Source organism: Hylobates moloch, unplaced genomic scaffold (assembly GCF_009828535.3).
Source record: "Hylobates moloch isolate HMO894 unplaced genomic scaffold, HMol_V3 SCAFFOLD_10, whole genome shotgun sequence".
Classification (NCBI taxonomy): domain Eukaryota; kingdom Metazoa; phylum Chordata; class Mammalia; order Primates; family Hylobatidae; genus Hylobates; species Hylobates moloch.
In genome coordinates this window covers 84488805-84502918 of record NW_026652285.1, presented here as the reverse complement: position 1 = coordinate 84502918, position 14114 = coordinate 84488805, and the positions used below count along the sequence as shown (strand labels likewise).

The following is a 14114-nucleotide window of genomic DNA, read 5'->3' as shown; positions in this document are numbered from 1 at the left end:
CATTTGTGACAACATAGATGAACCTGGAAGACATTATGCTAAGTGATATAAGCCAGCCACAGAAAGGCATGATCTCACTTATGTGTGGAATCTAAAAATGTTGAACACATAGAAGCAGCAAATGGAAGGGTGGCTGCCAGAGGCTGGGTTGTCGTGGAGGTGGAGGAATGGAGATATGTATATTACAGGGTACTGAAACTGTTAGATAGGGTCAGTAAGTTCTGGAAATCTAATATACAACATAGTGACTTAGTTAGTGGTAATGTATTGTATATAAGCCTGCCTTGTTTTATGGAGCTTCACTTTATTGTACTTCACAGATAATGCATTTTTTACAAATTGAATATTTCTGTCAACCCTGTGTCAAGCAAGTCAATTGGTGCCATTTTTCCAATAGTGTGTCCTCACTTTATGTCTCTGTGTCATATTTTGCGAATTCTCACAATATTTCTTTTTTTAATTTCTTAATTTTTAAAAAATAGAGACAGGGTCTTGCCCTGTTTCACAGGCTAGAGTACAGTGGCATGATCATAGCTCACTGCAGCCTTGGATGCCTAGGCTCAAGCCATCCTTCCACCTCAGCCTCACGAGTAGCTGGTACTACAGGCTTATAGTTTTTGTAAAGACAGGGTCTTGCTGTGTTGCCCAAGGTGGTCTTGAACTCCTGGCTCAAATGATCCACACACCTCGGTTTCCCAAAGTGCTGGGATTACAGGCATGAGCCATGGTGCCTGGCCCCCTGGTACTTATCTTTACCAAAATACTTATAAACGGTTAGTATGCTCTTTCGCTTTGCAAATAACTAGGGCTTTTTTTTTTTGTCTTCTTGAAATTCTCTTTTCAAATTAAAATTTTATTGTCTGTTTTTAAAGATCTTGCTACTGTGAAACCCTGTCTCAAGAAAAAAAAAAAAAACTGACCTAGCAAGCCACAGTGACATGGAGGAAACTTAAATGCATATTACTAAGTGAAAGAAGCCAGTCTGGAAAGGGTACACACTGTATTATTCCAAATATATGACATTTTGAAGAGGGCAAAACTACGGAGATAGTAAAAAAGATCAGTGGTTGCCAGTAGTTAGTGAGGAGGGAGGGATCAGTAGGTAGAGATCAGAAGATTTTTAGGGCAGTAAAACTATTCTGTATGATACCATAATGTTACAGATATGTCATTATATATTTGTCAAAATTCACAGAAGGTACAACACAGAGTGAACCCTATGGATTTTGATTGATAATGATATGTCAGTGTTGGTTTATTGATTATATCAAATTTACCATACCAACTGGGGCTGTTAATGGTGGAGGAAGGAGTATGTGGAAACTCTCAGTACTTTTTGCTCAGTTTTTCTGTGAATCTAGCACTCTTCTAAAAAATAAAGTCTAATAATTACAAAACAAAAGTAAAAACCAATGTGGTATTGGCATAGGGATAGACATATAGATCAGTTAATAGAATAAATAAACCAATACACTTATGGTCTATTGATTTTCAACAGGCATACCAAGACCATTTAATAGGGCAAGAATAGCCCTTTTGTATGTGTGTGACAGTTTTGCTCTGTAGCCCAGGCTGAGGTGCATTGGTGTGTGGATCTCGGCTCACTGCAGCCTCAACCTCCTGGGCTCACACAATCGGCCCACTTCAGCCTCCCGAGTAACTGGGACTACAGGCTGGTGTTTTTTGTAGAGACGGGTCTCACCATGTTGCCCAGGCTGGTCTTGAACTCCTGGGCTCTAGATATCTGCCCTCCTCAGGTTCCCAAAGTTCTGAGATCACAAGCGTGTGCTACCAAGCCCAGCCTCAGATATTCGTATTAACTAGATATTCTGATTCACAAAAGAATGAGCTTGGACCCACCCCCTGACTCCATCTCAAAAGTTATATGAAAATTAATTTTTCACAGTTTTTATGGTTTCATTTCAACACAAAACATGCACATGAGCTGTCTATTCCCTTTCTTTGCTGTGCTGCCTGGCATTGTGACTGGTGACTCTGATGGCCAGCTGGGCTGCCCTTTCCATGATGGCTTTGCAGTTCCGGAGGAAACATTGTGAGCTATCTCAGTACAGGAAGATTTTCTGCATGTCAGCAGCCCTTCCAACTCCTTGACAATGTGTACCAGAAACTTCCAGAAGCCGCTGGGCAGCATGTGCTTTGTGTTTTCATTGCTCCCGTATAACCAATGTTGGGCATCAAGATCTGGCCCTTGAATCTTCTGTGAACCCAGTTGTCTGTCTCTGGGTTTCCACCAGTTACATTTAATTTTGACATATTGTTCTGACTGGTGGTGAATGAACTTCTTGCTCCTCTTTTTGATGATCTTGGGCTTCATGAGGGATCTGATGGTGGCCATGATGGTGAATTAGAGATGGCTCTAAAAATTAACCCCAAATGGATCAAAGACCTTAAATGTAGGAGCTAAAATTATAAAGCTCTTGAAAGAAAACATAAGGGTAAATCTTCATGACCTTGGATTTGGCAATGGATTCTTAAATATGACACCAAAAGGACAAGCCACAGAAGGGAAAAAAAAGACACATTGAACTTCATAAGAATTAAAATAATTAATTTGTGCATCCCAGGACACTATCAAGAAAGTGAAAAGACCTAGAGAATGAGAAAAAATACTTATAAATCATATACCTGATAAGGCTCCAGCATCCAGTATATACACAGAATTCTTAAAACAGCAACAGAAAAATGAACAACTCAACTAAAAATTGGCAACGATTTGAATAGATATTTTTTCTTTTCCTTTTTCTAGAGAGGGTCTTACTTTGTTGCTCAGGTGCAACCATGGCTTACCGCAGCCTCAACCTCCCCCTCTCAGCCTCCTGAGTAGCTGAGACTACAGACTTGTACTTTTTGTAGAGACAGGGCCATGCCATGTTGCTTAGGCTGGTCTCAAACTCCTGAACTCAAGCAATCCTCTTGCCTCAGCCTCCCAAAGTGCTGGGATTACAGGCGTGAGCCACAATGCCTGGCCCCGAATAGATAATTTTCTAAAGAAGACATACTAATGGCAACAAGCACATGAAAAGATGCTCAGTAGCATTACTTAGGGAAATGCAAATCATAACCACAATGAGATTCCACTGTACACCCACTAGGATGACTATAATAAAAAGAAAATGGAAAGTAATGTGTCGGATGGGATGTGGAGAAATTGGAACCCTCATACCTTACTGGTGGAAATGTAAAATGGTTCAGTAGCTTTGAAAAACAGTTTGGCGGTCTCTCAAGTTAAACACACTTACCAGTTCCTGAATGTCCACAGTCAAAAGAGCAATTCCACTTTTAGGTATGTATACCAGAGAGAAATAAAAACATTTAGAGTCACCACCAGGTGGCACTGTTATTTTAAAATTCAAAATTGTATAATGCCACAAAATGTTAATTTATTAACAATATTGTGATATAATATTATAATAGACTTGGATTAAGGCAAAAATAACATAAAGTTTTCTAAGCTCTCAAAAAAGGAAAATAAGAGAAGGTAGAAATTTAAATGTATTAATGAAAATAATGCTTTGAGTCATTAAAACAGGATATGATACTCCAATCCATTTTATATTATTAACGCTTTTTAAATTACCATAAAATGGACAAAGTTATCTTCCCTTGTTTTGTGGCTTCTAAAGTCTATGAAGTTTAAGCTGGGTGCCGTGGCTCACACCTGTAATCCCAGCACTTTGGGAGGCCGAGATGGGCAGATCACCTGAGGTCAGGAGTTCAAGACCAGCCTGGCCAACGTGGTGAAACCCCGAATCTACTAAAAATACAAAAAAATTAGCCAGGTATGGTGGTGGAGGCCTGTAATCCCAGCTACTTGGGAGGCTGAGGCACGAGAATCATTTGAACCCAGGAGGCAGAGGTTGCAGTAAGCCAAGTTCTCACCACTGCACTCCAGCCTGGGCAACAGAGTGAGACTCTGTCTCAAAAAAAATGAAAAACAAATAAATAAATAAAGTCTATGAAGTTTAATTCTCCAATGTTAAAAAGTAATTTTCAAGTATATAGGAGATTGAAATGCCTAATTAAACTGAAATATTAAAGGATATGACACTGTTTTAAGCTTAAGTTATCAAATAAGGACTCTCCTAACCCTGAGCTTGCATAATAATCCATTTTTTAAAGTGTGTAATTTAGTAACCTTCCAATTTCTTGACCACAACCCACAAAAGGAAATAAATTATTTATTCAGACCCAGTACAAAGTTTTTATTCTATTTTATTTGAATCTTGTCTGTCTTGTTAAAAAAAAAAAAAAGTTGATTCTAACCTACTAAATAAGTTTGGTGACTCATTAATGGATCGTAACCTACTGTTAGTCGTATTATAACTTGCCATTGAAATTTTTCCATTTGACTTTTAAGATGTTTTAGGCTTCTCCAGTGAAAAATAATGTTACAAATTGATGGTCAGAGGCCAACAACAATATAATGTGACTAACAGCAGATGCCTTCAATGGCTTTGAGAGAGTCCCAGATATCTTGAAAATTTCCATTTCCTTCACCCACAAGACAGCTCACCCTGTCTCAGAATCACCTTCTGAGAAATCCTTGTGAGCCAGAAACTGTACCTCATGCCTGTAATCCTAACACTTTAGGAAGCCAAGGTGGGAGGATCACTTGAGCCCAGGAGTTTGAGACCAGCCTGGGCAACAGTGACACCCAGATTCTACAAAAAAATTTTAAAAATTAAGCCAGGTGTGGTGGTGCATGCTTATAGTCCCAGCTACTTAGAAGGCTGAGGTGGGAGCACTGCTTGAGCCCAGGAGTTTTAGCCTCCAGTGAGCCATAAGTGCGTCACTGCACTCCAGCCTGGGCAACAGAGCAAGACCTTGTCTTGGAAAAAAAAATTCCTTTGGGTTTTGAGGGGTGGCAGTTGCTCCTGATAACGTACCAAGCCTTCTGTGTAGAACTCTGAGCTGTGCCTTTTCTTGCTCCATGAATTATTGCCAGTCATTATTTAATTAGTAACTGTTGGATATTAACCTGATTGTTGTATTTTAATATCTATATATTTCTGATTCATGATTCCAACAAGCTAGAGAAAGTTCCTCTTTAATACTACCCTTCAGAGATAATCATTGTTAACAATTTGGCATGTGTCTAAGACTTTGAAATCTTTACATTAATTTTTATAGTTTTTAAGCATGGGGAGATTATGTATACTGTATTGTTTTGAAACTTGTTTTTTTTTTTTGGTGTTCTGTTTTTGTTTTTCGAGATGGAGTCTTGCCCTGTCACCCAGGCTTGAGTGCAATGGCACGATCTCGGCTCACTGCAACCTCCGCCTCCCGGGTTGAAGCGATTCTTCTGCCTCAGCCTCCAGAGTAGCTGGGATTACAGGCACCTGCCACCATGCCCAGCTAATTTTTGAATTTTTGTAGAGACGGGGTTTCAACATGTTGGCCAGGGTGGTCTTGAACTCCCGACCTCAAGTGATCCACCCACCTAGGCCTCCCAAAGTGCTGGGATTACAGGCGTGAGCCACCGTGCCTGGCCTGAAACCTGTCTTTGGCTTACCTAGTATATTATAAACATCTTTCCACGTTTACATCTAAAACTTTTTTTTTGTTTTGTTTTGTTTTGAGACGGAGTCTTGCTCTGTCACCCAGGCAGGAGTACAGTGGCGCGATCTCGGCTCACTGCAAGCTCCGCCTCCCGGGTTCACGCCATTCTCCTGCCTCAGCCTCTCTGAGTAGCTGGGACTACAGGCGCCCGCCACCACGCCCGGCTAATTTTTTGTATTTTTTAGTAGAGACGGGGTTTCACCGTGGTCTCGATCTCCTGACCTCGTGATCCGCCCGCCTCGGCCTCCCAAAGTGCTGGGATTACAAGCGTGAGCCACCGCGCCCGGCCTTTTTTTTTGAGACAGAGTCTTGCTCTGTCGCTAAGGCTGGAGTGGAGTGGCGTGATCTCGGCCCACTGCAACCTCTGCCTCCTGAGTTCAAGCTATTCTCTGCCTCAGCCTCCCAAGTATCTGGGACGGCAGGTGCCCGCCATCACACCTGGCTAATTTTTTTTTCTATGTTTTAGTAAAGATGGGGTTTCACCATGTTGGCCAGGCTGGTCTCGAACTCCTTACCTCAGGTGATCCGCTTACCTGTGCCTCCGAAAGTGCTGGGATTAAGGCATGAGCCACCGCGCCCAGCCTAAAGCTTTTTTTAAAAGTAGATGCGGTCAGGTGCAGTGGTGCACACCTGTAATCCCAGCACTTTGAGAGGCTAAGATGGGAGATTCCCTGAGTCCTGGAGTTTGAGACTAGCCTGGGCAATATTGGGAGACTGTCTCTACAAAAATTATAAAAATTTTAGCTAGGCATAGTGGCACATGCCTGTGGTCCCATCTACTCAGGAGATTGAGGTGGGAGGATCGCTTGAGCCCAGGAGGTCGAGGCCATAGTGATTGTGCCACTGTACTCCAGCCTGGGTAACAGAGCAAGACTCTGTCCCTGCTCCAGCACCCCCAAAAAAGAAGACGCATCGTTTTCCTTTTTAAGAATGTACTCCAAATTGATTTTACCATTCTCATTTGTGATTGACATTTTTTTTTTTGGAAATGAGGTCTTGCTATGTTGTTCAGGCTGGACTTGAACTCCTGGCCTCAAGTGAGTAGCTGGGACTACAGGTTCATGCCAACTTTCCTGGCTGTTATGATAGACATTTAAGTGGTTTTAAAATTTGTCTTTATTATAAATGGTATTTGCAATAAAAAGCCTTTGTGTATACATCATTGCTCACTAGTCGTATCTCCATAGAATACATTTCTAGAACTGGGACTGTTTGCTCAGAGGATATACACACTTAATACCCTTTAGCAAGGTTGTGCTAATAATTCATACCAAGATTTCTCAACCGTGGCACTATTGACATTTTGGGTTGGATAATCATTTTTTGTGGGAGGCTGTCATGTGCATTAGAGTATGTTTAGCAACATTCTTGGCCTGTACCCACTAACATGCCAGTAGCATCAGTGGCACCCTCCTTCCAGTTTGTTTTTGTTTTTTTGAAACAGAGTCTCACTGTCTCCCAGGTTAGAGGGCAGTGGCACGGTCTCTGCTCACTGCAACCTCTGCCTCCCGCGTTCAAGTAATTCTCCTGCCTCAGCCTCCTGGGTAGTTGGGATTACAGGCACCTGCCACCACGCCCAGCTAATTTTTTTTTTTTTTAGTAGAGACAGGGTATCATCACGTTGGCCAGGCTGGTCTTGAACTCCTGACCTCAGATGATCCACCCGCCTTGGCCTTCTAAAATGCTGGGATTACAGGCGTGAGCCACCGCACCTGCCCAAATTTTTTTGTTTATTTTTGTAAAACATACCTAACATAAAATTTACCATTTTAACTGTATTGAAGTGTACAGTTCAGTGGCATTAAGTACATTTACATGGTTGTGCAACCATCACCCCATCTATCTCCAACTCTTCCAGTTTTGCCCACCAAAAATGTCTCCGGAAATTTCCAAATGTCCTCTGGAGGCAAAATTGCTCCAGTTATTTACACCTTCTCCAAGGTGAATAAGAAGTCAAAAATGTCGATGTCATAAAAAAATAGAAAAAGTCTAAGAACCTGCAATAGATTAAAGAAGAAATGACAATTCAATGCAACACATAATCCTGAACTGGTTCCTGAATAGAAAAAAAAAATTGCTATAAAGAACACTATTGGCAGGCTGGGTGCGGTGGTTCACGCCTGTAATCCCAATACTTTGGGAAGCTGAGTCTGGCAGACCGCTTGAACCCAGGAGTTTAAGACCATCCTGGGCAGCATGATAAAACCCTGTCTCTATAAAAAATACAAAAATTAGTAAGCATGGTGTGCCTGTAGTCTCAGCTATTCAGGAGGCTGAGGTAAGAGGATCAACTGAGCCCAGGAAGGTTGAGGCTGCAGTGAGCTGTGATTGCACCACTGCACACCAGCCTGGATGACAGAGCAAGACCCTGCTCAGAAAAAACAAACAAAACAACAACAACAACACAAAAAGAACACTACTGGAAATTAACAAATTGGAATATGTGGTAGAGATTAAAGTATTGTATCAATAATGAATTTCCTGATTTGACAACTCTACTGGGTTATGCAGTAGAATTTCCGTGTCTTAGTATGAAGTATTAAAAGGTAGAGGGAGGCCGGGCGCAGTGGCTCGCGCCTGTAATCCCAGCACTTTGGGAGGCCAAGGTGGGCGGATCACCTGAGATCAGGAGCTAGAGACCAGCCTGACCAACATGGTTAAACCCCGTCTCTACTAAAAATACAAAAAAATTAGCCAGGTGTGGTGGCAGGTGCCTATAATCCCAGGTACTCAGGATGCTGAGGCAGGAGAATCGCTTGAACCTGGGAGGCGGAGGTTGCAGTGAGTTGAGATCACGCCATTGCACTACAGCCTGGGCAACAAGAGTGAAACTGAAATGAAATGGCTGGGGCTAAAGTGTGTGTGTGTGTGTGTGTGTGTGTGTGTGTGTGTGTGTGTGTGCGCGCGCGCGCAGTTGTCTCAAAAGCCTCTTCTTTCCCTTATATCTCTGACAATCCCACTGCTCCAAAGTACACTGTGGGTTTTCCTCAACTTGGAGCTAGATACCTGGAATTCTAGAAAACAATTCCCTCAGTAGACAACTCCTCCCTTATATGAGCACAAGCAGCGGAGTGAGTATGTGGATCAAGTTGTATTTCACCATTTTTTTTTTTTTTTTTACTCTGTTGCTTTATGTGCCACACCAGCCCCACATAACTCTTCACCAAAGAGTTGTGGAATTATTACGTAAGAGAAAAAAAATCTTAACTATATGACAACTGCTATGTCACACAGACTGCTAGTGGCTTACCCACTACTTCTTACCAACATTATTTTTAGAGGTGACAATATAACCAGCAAAAACACTGCATCTCCCAGCCACTTTTACAGCCAGGGATGGCCACATGACCAAATTACGGCTTATGAGACATATGTGGAACATGCTGGGAAGGACTTCTGGGAAAGCTTCTTTAAAGAGTTTCCAGTCCGGTGCTGTGGCTCACACCTGTAATCTCAGTACTTTGGGATGCCGAGGTGGGTGGATCACCTGAGGTTAGGAGTTCTAGACTGGCCTGGTCGACATGGTGAAATCTTGTTTCTACTAAAAATACAAAAAATTAGCTTGGCGTGGTGGTGGATGCCTGTAATCCCAGCTACCTGGGAGGCTGAGGCAGGAGAATTCATCTAAGAGAGAGAGAGAGAGAGAGAGAAAGGGAGGGAGGAAGAAAGGAAGAAGGAAAAGAAGAATGAAAGAAGGAAGGAAAGAAAAGAAAGAAAGAAAGAGAGAGAGAAAGAAAGAAAGAAAGAAAGAAAGAAAGAAAGAAAGAAAGAAAGAAAAGGAAGAAAGAAAAGAGAAAGAAAGAAAAAAAAGAAAAAGAAAGAAAGAAAGAAAGTTACTTTTATTTCCAGGTGGGGTGTGGTGGCTACTGTATTCCCAGCATTCTGTGAGCCCAAGCCGGATAGATGGCTTGAGTCCAGGAGTTCAAGACTGCCTGGCCAACGCGAAACCCTGTGTCTACAAAAAAATACAAAAATTAGCCAGGCGTGGTGGCGCATGCCTGTAATCACAACTACTCAGGAGGCTGAGGTGGGAGGATTGCTTGAACCCAGGAGGTCAAGGCTGCAGTGAGCTGTGATCACGCCACTGCACTCCAGCTTGGGCAACTCCCCCCCCCCCCCCCCCCCAAAAAAAAAAAAAAAAAAAGAAAAAGAGTTCCTAGCCATTTTGTAATCTTAAGAATGATGAAAGCCATATGCTTACATAATGGAACCAAAAGAAGACTGGTCTTTGATGAACATGAAATGGAGTGTCATATCAGCCCTGAAACCACTACTTCTGAACTTCCTTTGCATGAGAAATACATTTGTATCTAGTTTATCTCCTTACTGAGTTTTCTGTTGTATGCAGCTGGACCTAACTCTTAAATGATACTCAGTCTCAAGATAAAATTATCACAAGAATATAAGCCATCGCAAAGGCCTTGAGCACACCCAGATCCCTACTATTGCCCCTTGTCTTCACATCTGCATTTCTTTCTCAGAGCATTGATGTTCAAATTTCCTTCTTCAACATTTCCTTTAATATCTCCCTCCTCCTTTCAGTAGATTCCAGGCCCCACTCACAGGGGTTGATCTCATACCAGGATCCATCCTCTTTTCCCAAGCCAAACATTTTCTCAGGTCTGAATTATTCATTTGATTTAAAATATGGCTCTAGCAAGAAAATCCACGGTGGGTGTGGGTAGTCCAAGTTCAGTTCCCTTGGAGACATTTCCACCTAATTCCTCCTGGTGCCCAGTAAATAACTATTATGTTAAACACACCCACATCTCCCAAAGACAGGCATTAATTCTGAGAAACGGTATTATACTGTGAGTACATGTACGTTTTCCACGCTGAGAAAGAGAAACACATTTGACTCCTATAATCAATGTAACTTTAGCCCTGCTCACTATCAAGATAGGATTTTATTTTGCAGAACAATGTCAGCTCTTTTTTATCTTCTAGTTTTCAGACTGTTTCTAACCAAGCATTAAAAAAAAAATAAAAAGATGTTTGAAATTAGCTTAAAAATCAGGACCCCAAAATGAGCTATCCATCTCTCTTTCTTGTCACTGCTTTGCTACACCAAGATCGAGCTTTGGAAATACCCCATGTATTTATTCTGTGCCAAATTAAATTTTTGTAGGTGTCATCCTCCTACTACCCTCTACTAAATTAAATTCTTGATTAAGGTCTCATACTCCCACTGCTGCAGAACAGAGGCAATATGAGGACTTATTATCCTCTGATACAAGTAATCCTCCACCCCCAGGAGGGTGGTGTGGAGAGGAGGTTTGCTTTTCCAGTTACATAAATAACATATTCTTCACAGAGCAGCTTTCCAGGCTGTATTTTGTTGTTTTGTTTTGTTTTTCTGCTACTGACCTTTTGCTTGTTTGCCTGTTCAAGGCTGAACATTTGCTGGTGCCCTGTGGGATCATCTGCAGTTAAATATTTTTCAGAACCATATTGGTACAGGAGAACAACAGCTTGACCCAGTTGTTTGGTAACCCAAGAGCTTTACCACTGACCTTGTGGGCTGTGGTTTGCTTTTTGCACAGGGCTATTATTTCCACTAAAGACAAATCAGGAAACATAAAACAGATATACCCTAACCAATCTATCTGGCTCCTTGTTGAACAGATAATGTCAAAAGATTTAGGGGAGAGGTTTGAATTTGTGGCCAAAATGAACGCTTTGTTGTAGTTGTAAAATAAAATGTATGGTTCCTATTAGTGATGTGATCTCAGATACCTGAAAAGGAACTATTTTGTCCGTTATAATAACAATTACAATATTATAAGCATCTATAATTTTTTTTGTTTTTATGACAGAGTCTTGCTCTGTCACCCAGGGTGGAGTGCAGTGGCGCGATCTTGGCTCACTACAACCTCTACCTCCTGGGTTCAAGTGATTCTCCTGCCTCAGCCTCCTGATTAGCTGGGATTACAGGTGCCAGCCACCACGCCTGGCTAATTTTTTTTTATTTTTGACAGAGAAGGGGTTTCACCATGTTGGCCAGACTGGTCTCCAACTCCTGACCTCAGGTGATCCGCCCGCCTCAGCCTCCCAAAGAGCATCTGTATTATATTTATTTACTTCAAATATCTGTAGACAAATAGAATGCCAAGACAGGAAAAGTAAATCAACTCTATTAGCACAGAAGGCTAACTTCAGGTCAGGGAGAAAGAGTTATACATAACAGGTTAAGTGGAAAAGAGGCGAAAAAAAGGAAAAGAGGCCGGGCGTGGTGGCTCATGCCTATAATCCCAGCACTTTGGGAGGCTGAGGCGGGTGTATCACCTGAGGTCAGGAGTTCGAGACAAGCCTGGCCAACACGGTGAAACCCCGCCTCTACAAAAACTAAAAAAAAAAAAAAAAAAAAAGAGGAAAAGAAAGAGTTGTCCCTTTTTCTCTGCTACTCACAGCTGTTTCTTTCACCTTCACTTCTTTGAAAAGATTAGGGTAAATCACAAGCTAGTGAACTGGTTGGGACTAGGTAAGTTAGGGGAGAATCATGTTAACGGCTGGTGAAAGGAGAGAATCCATGGCTGTTTGAGAAGAGTGAAAATATTTTAATGAAAGTCATCAGCTGGGCGTGGTGGCTCACGCCTGTAGTCCCAGCACTTTGGGAGGCCGAGATAGGTGGATCGCTCGAGGTCAAGAGTTTGAGACCAGCCTGGCCAACATAGTGAAACCCTGTCTCCACTAAAAATACAAAAATTAACCAGGCGTGGTGGCAGGCACCTGTAATCCCAGCTACTCGGGAGGCTGAAGCAGGAGAATCGCTTGAACCCAGGAGGTGGACATTGCAGTGAGCCAAGATCACACCACTGCACTTCAGCCTGGGAAAGAGCGCAAGACTCTGTCTCAAAAAAAAAAAAGAAAAAAAGAAAGTCATTAATTGGTACTTAACTTCAAAGGAAGATGGCAGTCTAGGAAAATACACAAAAAAAGGAACCAGAACCAAAAAAGAAATTTCAGCTATAGTCAAACTATTCAACTTACATGATCCGTTACAGACTATGAAGAATAACTTCAATTTGTACCCAAATCAAGGAAAGCAGTGAGATTTGACAAGCATTTCCTCCAAATAGTAACTCAGTGCCATTTTTAGTAAGCAAATGAGATGTTCCTGAAGGCCCAGAAGCAATTTGAAATGTGAAGAAATAAGAACTGGGACCCAGGTGCACCATGGAAAAATTAAGAAATACACCCTGGGGTTCATTTTCAGACGTTAAGGAAGGTAGGACTGAAGAAGAGAAGACGTGTCTTGCATTTTTATTTATTTTCAGGACTCAGTTTGCTGACCCATGACTGAAACTTGGAAAGTGAAGGGAGGCTGAAGGGTTAACAGTGACCTGCAAGGCATATCTGCAACTGTTGACCAAAGTAAACTGAGCAGAGTAAATAAGCACTAGAAGATTAAAATCCTATGACAGGCCAGACCTCCTGACACTCTCAAATTTAAAAAAAAAAATTTTTTTTTAATCTTAATTCCAGTAAGAATGAGAACTCCTAGTACCTAGATTTTACTTTCAAATACTATACTTTAATAAAAGGAACCAGGCAGGGTACAGTGGCACACCTGTGATCTCAGCACTTTGAGAGGTCAAGGTGGGAGGATTGCTTGAGCCCAGGAGTTGGAGACCAGCCTGGGCAACATGGTGAGACCCTTTTTCTACAAAAAAAATATTTAAAAACTAGCTGGGAGTGGTGGCAGCTGCCTGTAGTCCCAGCTACTCAGGAGGCTGAGACAAGAGGATCACTTGAGCCTTGGAGGTTGAGGCTGTGGGATAACAGACTGAACTCTGTCTTCGAAAAAAAAAAAAAGGAACTAGAGTTCCTTGAGAAATGGCTGATTCTAGGACTGAGGTAGTAAATGTACATGATGAGCCTGGAGCATCTTGTTGTGCCATAAAGTAATAAAGTGCTCGAAAAACGAAACCAAAAAACCCCCACGTTGATGGGGTGTATGTCAAAGGAGCACATAGGTCAACTGTAAGAGCTCCCAATGGCCAAAGCTGGAACAATTTGGGCAACAAAATGAAACAATATTGAATTATAATCAAAGTATAAAATAAATAAATATTCATGAGTCCATACTGATATAATTAAATGACTGAACGTATAAGTAAATGAGGGAGAATGACAAATCATCTGTACAGAAGAATTCTAAATAATTTACGTAAACACTGCTTACTCAAGGAAGTAGAGCATAGCTCCCCATTCCTTAAGTGTGGGCTGTGCATAATGACTTCTTTCCAAAGAGTACAAGCAAGGAAAAATAACTTTAGAGTGAAGAAAATTGACAGACTACCTCAGTCAGATGATCAAGGTCAACATTAACCATCATGAGTCACGTTAACAATAGGACCCTTGATATGACATGATGGAAGTGGCACTTTATCTCTGTAGTCTTTCTCCCAAAAACATATAACCCTAGTACAATCATGAGAAAAACAAGTTCCACTTGAAGGGCATTCCGTAAAATACTTGAGCAGTACACCTTAAAACTGTGAAGGTCATCACAAACGAGGAAAGTGAGAAAT

At 41.7% G+C, this 14114-nt stretch overlaps 1 protein-coding gene and 1 pseudogene across 5 annotated transcripts in view; one reads left to right on the top strand and one right to left on the bottom strand.

The window, feature by feature from the left end:
• The window catches only part of PTBP3 (polypyrimidine tract binding protein 3), a 167900-nt gene that overhangs the window by 16825 nt on the left and 136961 nt on the right, over positions 1-14114 (top strand). The window lies entirely within an intron of this gene.
• On the bottom strand, positions 1950-2356 carry LOC116474261 (large ribosomal subunit protein eL32-like; annotated as a pseudogene).